The sequence below is a fragment of the Capricornis sumatraensis genome, chromosome 8, assembly GCF_032405125.1.
Source record: "Capricornis sumatraensis isolate serow.1 chromosome 8, serow.2, whole genome shotgun sequence".
NCBI classification, from domain to species: domain Eukaryota; kingdom Metazoa; phylum Chordata; class Mammalia; order Artiodactyla; family Bovidae; genus Capricornis; species Capricornis sumatraensis.
In genome coordinates this window covers 23777918-23786377 of record NC_091076.1, presented here as the reverse complement: position 1 = coordinate 23786377, position 8460 = coordinate 23777918, and the positions used below count along the sequence as shown (strand labels likewise).

At 40.4% G+C, this 8460-nt stretch overlaps 1 pseudogene; it reads right to left on the bottom strand.

Annotated features, from left to right (window-relative positions):
• Positions 1 to 2067: 2067 nt before the first annotated feature.
• Positions 2068 to 3001, bottom strand: LOC138084490 (olfactory receptor 10G9-like; annotated as a pseudogene).
• Between the last annotated feature and the right edge of the window lie 5459 nt (positions 3002 to 8460).

Genomic DNA, 8460 nt, shown 5'->3' with positions numbered 1-8460 from the left:
ATCATGGGCTTTGGTGCAGGATATCTGGGGTTAAGCTAAACCTGCATACTTGAGTAAGCAACTTAATCATCTTTAGTTTTCTCACCTTATATATCAACAGTACAGATCTCATAGGGTTCTTGTAGTGATTAAATTATAAAGTGTCCAGTATATCCTAAGCTCATTAATATTTATATTTTTGCCTCTGAATTGTTCTAGAATAATTTAATTTGGTATAATGTAATTTTTGCTGATTTTATAATTATTAAGTTCCTTGAAAACTAGTAAATATGACCATATAAAATTTATCAAAATAGCTAATCAGGATAATTGCATTGTGAATAATGGTGATAATCATGACTATAATTTATTATCAGTGATTTAAAGAAAGCTACATTCATGCATCTACCAAATATTATGTCAGTGGCTAGAGAGTCACTGAAATAAATTGAAGAAGAAAAGATTCTGAGAATCAGGCTATCTGGCTGGTGGTCACATGTTTTAATTTTAAAACTTTAAGAATTTATTGTGATTTGATATTGCTCAAGTACATTTACTTCCACTAAATCATTTAATCCTCTGAACAGTATTGCTAGAGAAGGTCTTTAACAGATGAGAAATTGAGATACAGTCACATCTTCATCACTACGTGGAAGTCCACTAGTATGGGCTGTGTAGCTCTGCACTGGTGTTTTTTTTTGTTTGTTTGTTTTGTTTTTAGGGTGTTTTGTCTTTACTAGGTCTTATTTTTCTAACTTGTAAAAGAAATATGTTGAAATCTCATGATACTAAGTGACTTAATTACACTTTAATTATCCTACTTTCTAAATAGGAAGCACCCTTGGCTCCAGCCTGCAATGTATGGTGTCCCTGTCTCAGAGGAGGCTGAAGTTTGGTGAATCTAAGGAGCTCTCTGGGCAGCATGACTGTCATCACCACCAATAGTGAAATAACCCAGCATAGAATGATTGTCCTGAATATGGGCATCTGGTCCAGTAATACAAGAATTTAAAGTCAGATTGTGTGATGGAGACTGAAGGTATCTGACGGTAGCTTCCTCCTAATCACACTGACCAAACCTGAGAAACCGCAGGGCTCTCTGAAGATGGTGATGGTCCCCAGTCTCTGAAAGGAGTCTCTCAGAGCCGCAGCTTATCCTGGCAGACCTATCTAGAGAGACAAGTTGCTCAGAAGTCTGGGACTTTCAGTGTGGCAGTACTGATCAGGGTCAAGATGTCCTGGGAACAGGACTAGTTACCTTGGGGCTTTCATGCAAACAGACACACACATAGACACAGACAAACACACCCACACACACATACCCACACACACATGCAGCCACAAAAAGAACTGAGGAGGCAGGTGCACTGCTGCATCCGTAGTAAATGACCTCTGATAATTGTTGCTGTCCTTGAACAGTGTTAACAGTGTCCCCAGATTCTAAACCTCCATGTTTATGTGCATAAGACATAAACAGATAAGCATATTCTCAACTTAAGAATATTTAAATAAATCACTCCTCTGCATCGGAGATCCAGGTTGAATATTTACTTTTTAAAAAGGTAGAAAGTGAAGTTGCTTAGTTGTGTTTGACTCTTTGCAACCCCATGGACTGTAGCTCCTCCATCCATGGGATTTTCCAAGTAAGAATACTGGAGTGGGTTGCTATTTACTTCTCCAGGAGATCTTCCCGACCTAGGGATCAAACCAGGTTTCCTGCACTGCAGGCAAAATTCTTTACCATCTGAGCCACCAAGGAAGCCCTTAAAAAGGCAGAAAAGATGTTATATGTCAACTATATGTCAATAAGAGTGGGACAAAAATGTAACATAAATGTACTGCAGAGAAATGAGTTCATAGATCAAAATTTAAGCATGTTCATTGTAAATAAAAATTTGTAGTTTTAAAAAATTCTCGAAATCTGTGAAACAGATATGTCTAAGTAGTTTGAATAAAATTTAACACTGAGAACTATATACATAGTACATTTCATGTTGATGAAATTATATTACTATTATTATTATTATATTATTATTATTATACTATTTTATTACTATTTTTTAAATAAGCATATGTACAGTGCAGAGATTATTTGCTCTGTGAATATGCTACTTTGTCTTTAAGCTTCACCAGAGCTTTCTTCACTTCCTTGTTCCTCAGGGTGTAGACCACAGGGTTCAGAAGGGGCGTCATCACAGAGTAGAAAACAGCCACTCTCCTGTCCACAACCTCTTTGGAGCCTGGTCTCAGGTAAATGAAAACAAGGGGAACATAGAAGCTAAGGACCACAGTGCAGTGGGAGGCACAGGTCTGGAAGGCTCTCCATCTCCCCTCTGAGGTGCGGATCTTCAGGATGGAATGGACAATGGATACGTAAGACAGCACTATCAGAAGAAAGCAGTCTGAAGCCACCACAAAGATCACCATCTCCACAATGGACTTGTCTGCACAGGCCAGTTTGAGGATGGGTGGTGCATTGCAGAAGTAATGCTGGATCTGGTTGGGCCCACAGAAGGGCAAACGGAACGTCAGTGTGGTCTGGACACTCTGGACAGCAGAGTGCACAGAGGTACCGAGCCACGTGGTTGTGGCCAGGAGAACACACATCCTCTCACTCATCATGCTGGCGTACCTGAGCGGGTAACTGATGGCCAGGAAGCGGTCATAGGACATGACGGTGTAGAGGAAGCACTCGGTGCTGCCCAGGAAGTGGAAGGAGTAGAGCTGGGCCACACAGCTGGGAAAGGAGATAGGACTGCCTTCTGGGGACACAAGGGTCATAAGCATTTTGGGCACAGTTACTGTGGAGAATGACATTCAATGAAGGACAGATGAGTCAGAAAGTGTAGTACGTGGGGGTGTGCAGGAGAAGATTCACTATAATCACCAGCAGGATGAGAAGTTTCCCCACCAAAGTGAAGACATAAATCACCGGGAAGATTCCAAAGAGGAAAGTGTCCAGCTCTGGTGCATGGGGAAGGCCCGTGAGGATGAAAGTTGTCATTAGGCTCACGTTTGTCATTTCTCCACGTTTTTGCTCTCTGTGGGAATATCAAAAGCACCCAGCATTAAGGGAGAACTGAGAACCCATTCTCTAGATAGAAGCTGCATCATTCAATGTTGATAACTCTAGAGTCATACTCAACTTTGTTTATCATGAAGCTTCTTTGAAAAAAGTAATGGAATAATTTCATCACCATCCTCTCTCTCTCTCTCTCACACACACACAGATATGCAAAAGGAAGTCGAGAAATTCTATGCATTCATCTATTGGTGTATTATAAATTACTACAAATTCGGTAGCATAAAACAATTCAAATTTACTGTCTTAAAGGTTTTTTGAGTCAAGTCAGCGGGGTTTCCCTGCTCAAGGACTCACCACATTGAAATCAAGGTATTGGGTGAGTCTGAAATCTTGTCTGAGGCTCACGATCCACTTGCAAACTTATTGAGGTTGTTGTTATTTAGTTCCCTGAAACTTTGGGGCTGATCATTAAATGATAGTGAACCACACAGCACTGTGCTTTTTATTACAAAATTGCCACATATATATAATATATGATATATATGTATGCATAATACATATTATACATGTATATAATATATATCATATATGTGTATATATATATAGAGAAAAAATAAATAAATTCTCATTGTGCTATAGAGACTTCTCAGTTTCAAAAGCTACAACTTCAAAGAAAATTTAATCACTGGTATTTGTACTTGTGTCTCATTAATACCACTTCCTGCTTATAGAAGAAATACTGTTAGAGCAGGTTAAGAATCCAAACTCCAATAGAGAATTCTACAATCTCCAATACAATCAACAAAATACCAACCCTCATAAGATTGCTGTTATCATGCTTGTCTTATGTGAGACTATGCTTTATGAGGCTCTAAGAACAGAGCTCATATGTATTTTCCCAGCCACAATCCATTAGGTAGGGGCTGGTTTCTAACATGTATTTCAGTCTTAAATATGAAAGTATTATTAGAGATGATATCTCTTCCCCCATCTTCCACTCCTCATACTTGTAAATCAAGTGATGACCTCACAACAGAAGACAACTCCATCAAATACCTGATGCATATTTAAAACCTACTACCTGTGACAAGGATAGAAATGGTATGGACCTAACAGAAGCAGAAGATAGTAAGAAGAAGTGGCAAGAATACACAGAAGAACTGTACAAAAAAGATCTTCACAACCAAGATAATCACGATGGCGTGATCACTCACCTAGAGCCAGACATCCTGGAATGTGAAGTCAAGTGGGCCTTAGAGAGCATCACTACGAACAAAGCTAGTGGAGGTGATGGAACTCCAGTAGAGCTATTTCAAATCCTGAAAGATGATGCTGTGAAAGTGCTGCACTCAATATGCCAGCAAATTTGGAAAACTCAGCCATGGCCACAGGACTGTCAAAGGTCAGTTTTCCTTTCAATCCCAGAGAAAGGCAATGCCAAAGAATGCTCAGACTACAACTACCACACAATTGCACTCATCTCACATGCTTGTAAAGTAATGCTAAAAATTCTCCAAACCAGGCTTCAGCAATATGTGAACCATGAACTTCCAGATGTTCAAGCTGGTTTTAGAAAAGGCAGAGGAACCAGAGATCAAATTGCCAACATCCACTGGATCATGGAAAAAGCATGACAGTTCCAGAAAAACACCTACTTCTGCTTTCTTGACTATGCCAAAGCCTTTGACTCTGTGGATCACAATAAACTGTGGAAAATTCTGAAAGAGATGGGAATACCAGACCACCTGACTTACCTCTTGAGAAATCTGTATGCAGGTCAGGAAGCAACAGTTAGAACTGGACATGGAACAACACACTGGTTCCAAATAGAAAAAGGAGTAGGTCAAGGCTGTATATTGTCACCCTACTTAGTTAACTTATATGCAGAGTACATCATGAGAAATGCTGGGCTGGAAGAAGCACAAGGTGGAGTCAAGGTTGCCGGGAGAAATATCAATAACCTCAGATATGCAGATGACACCACCCTTATGGCAGAAAGTGAAGAGGAACTAAAGAGCCTCTTGATGAAAGTGAAAGAGGAGAGTGAAAAAGTTGGCTTAAAGCTCAACATTCTGAAAACGAAGATCATGGCATCTGGTCCCATCACTTCATGGGAAATAGATGGGGAAACAGTGGAATCAGTGTCAGACTTTATTTTTTGGGGTTCCAAAATCTCTGCAGATGGTGATTGCAGCCATGAAATTAAAAGACACTTACTCCTTGGAAGGAAAGTTATGACCAATCTAGATAACATATTGAAAATCAGAGACATTACTTTGCCAACAAAGGTCTGTCTAGTCAAGGCTGTGGTTTTTCCTGTGGTCATGTATGGATGTGAGAGTTGGACTGTGAAGAAAGCTGAGCCCTGAAGAATTGATGCTTTTGAAGTGTGGTGTTGGAGAAGACTCTGACAGTCCCTTGGACTGCAGGGAGATCCAGCCAGTCCATTCTGAAGGAGATCAGCTCTGGGATGTTTTGGAGGGAATGATGCTGAAGCTGAAACTCCAGTACTTTGGCCACCTCATGCGAAGAGTTGACTCATTGGAAAAAACTCTGATTCTGGGAGGGATTGGGGGCAGGAGGAGAAGGGGAAGATAGAGGATGAGATGACTGGCTGGCATCACAGACTCAATGATCGTCTGAGTGAACTCCGGGAGTTGGTGATAGACAGGGAGGCCTGGCGTACTGTAATTCATGGGGTCGCAAAGAGTCGGACATGACTGAGTGACCGATCTGAACTGAACTGAAACATAAGAAAATGTTATAAAGAAAATCATAAGGATGAGAAAATACACTTACTGTACTGTGTTTATGGATACTATAAGTGTATGTCAACTCTTTACAAAGAGAATCATGTGTGTGTCACCGTGTACATCAATATTGTCTTACAGAATAGATGACACTGTAGATGTTATACATATTACTAACACTACATCTCAAAAATGAAAAGATAAAGTGAAAAGATTTATATTTATTTACAACTGTAACAACTCATGACTTCCCTGGTGGCTTCACAGTAAAGAGTCCACCTGCCAATGCAGGAGACACGCGTTGAATCCCTAAGTCGGGAAGATCCACTGGAGGAGGCAATGGCAACCCACGCCAGTATTCTTGCCTGGAAAATCCCATGACAGAGGAGACTGGCAGGCTACAATCCATGGGATCATAAAAGAGTAAGACTCAACTTAGTGACTTAAACAACAAACAAAACAGTAACAATTCATGCATTAATAAGAAAGAAGCAGCTATATGATTGCTTCAAGGTAGCCTGGCTCATATATGAATGAATGGATTCTTAGAAAATTCTTATGTCATACAGTATTACAGTTATATCCCTTCAGTTCAGTTCAGTTCAGTTCAGTCACTCAGTCATGTCTGACTCTTTGTGACCCTATGAATTGCAGCACGCCAGGCCTCCCTGTCCATCACCAACTTTCGAAGTTCACTCAAACTCATGTCCATTGAGTTGGTGATGCCATCCAGCCATCTCATCCTCTGTCATCCCCTTCTCCTCCTGCCCCCAATCCCTCCCAGCATCAGAGTCTTTTCCAATGAGTCAACTCTTCACAAGAGATGGCCAAAGTATTGGAATTTCAGCTTTAACATGAGTCCTTCCAAAGAGCACCCAAGACCGATCTCCTTTAGAATGGACTGGTTGGATCTCCTTGCAGTCCAAGGGACTCTCAAGAGTCTTCTCCAAGACCACAGTTCAAAAGCATCAATTCTTCGGTGCTCAGCTTTCTTCACAGTTCAATGCTCACATCCATATGTGACCACTACACAGTATTAAAAACATTATTACTTCTTTTTTTTTTTTAAACCACTTATCTGTGATGATAGGCTAATACAGTTTCTTCCATGATGATGGAAAGAGGCATTCTGTATGGTAATGTAAGTCTTTGAAAGCAAAGTTATGATATGGTTCAAAACTAACAGGTTTCCACAATGTTAGCTTTATATTAAATATCTCTCACCTTATGCCTATACGAAAGTGAAAGTGTTAATTGCCCAGTCATGTCTGACTCTTTGCTACCCTTCAGACTATAGTCTGCCAGGCTCCACTGTCCACGGTATTCTGTAGGCTACAATACTGGAGTGGATTGCCATTCCCTTCTCTAGGGATCTTCCTGACCTAGGAATTGAACCTGAGTCTCCCACACTGCAGGCGGATTCTTTACCATTGAGCCATCAGGGAAGCCCTATGCCTATATATGAATATCTACAAAGCCTCTTGATGAAAGTGAAAGAGGAGAGTGAAAAAGTTGGCTTAAAGTTCAACATTCAGAAAACGAACATCATGGCATCTGGTCCCATCACTTCATGGGAAATAGATGGGGAAACAGTGGAAACGGTGTCAGACTTTATTTTTTTGGGCTCCAAAATCACTGCAGATGGTGATTGCAGCCATGATATAAAAAGATGCTTGTTCCTTGGAAGGAAAGTTATGACCAACCTAGATAGCATATTCAAAAGCAGAGACATTACTTTGCCGACTAAGGTCCGTCTAGTCAAGGCTATGGTTTTTCCAGTAGTCATGTATGGATGTGAGAGTTGGACTGTGAAGAAAGCTGAGCCCCAAAGAAGTTATGCTTTTGAACTGTGGTGTTGGAGAAGACTCTTGAGAGTCCCTTGGACTGCAAGGAGATCCAACCAGTCCATTCTGAAGGAGATCAGCCCTGGGATTTCTTTGAAAGGAATGATGCTAAAGCTGAAACTCCAGTTCTTTGGCCACTTCATGCGAAGAGTTGACTCACTGGAAAAGACTTTGATGCCTGGGAGGGATTGAGGGCAGGAGGAGAAGGGGACGACAGAAGATGAGATGGCTGGATGGCATCACTGACTCAATGGACATGAGTCTGAGTGAACTCTGGGAGTTAGTGGTGGACAGGGAGGCCTGGCGTGCTGCAATTCATGGGGTCACAAAGAGTCGGACACGACTGAGCGACTGAACTGAACTGAACTGAACTGACATATAATTTATGCATTTGTAACATACCTTTTCCTTATTTTTTTCAATATTTCTAGGCTATCCTACTTGTGATTTTTTGTCAAATTGTTGAAAATCTCCAAAAATATTTCCAATATATTTATTGGAAAAGTCTGCATGTAAACAGATCACAGTGTTCAAACCTGTGTTACTGAAAGGTCAACTGTATGTATATATCAGAGAGAGAGAGACTTGATAGCCTTATTTAGGTGGAAGTCTAATAATCCCCAAGTAACTTATCTCTGAATGAAAGCTTAAGAAGGAAAATAAGGGGAAACAAAAGAAATCTACCTTTCTAAGAAATTACCTTCCAGTATGTGATGTCTTTCAACATAAAACTCATGTCCCTTTTTAGTTCTTTTTTAACCAAAATTTTAAGCTTTCTATATGCTATGTTGTGGTATTTGTTTGCAGGTTACTAATAGAAGAACAGGTACTGTTCTATTTGCTTGGTGAGAAAGAATGATTA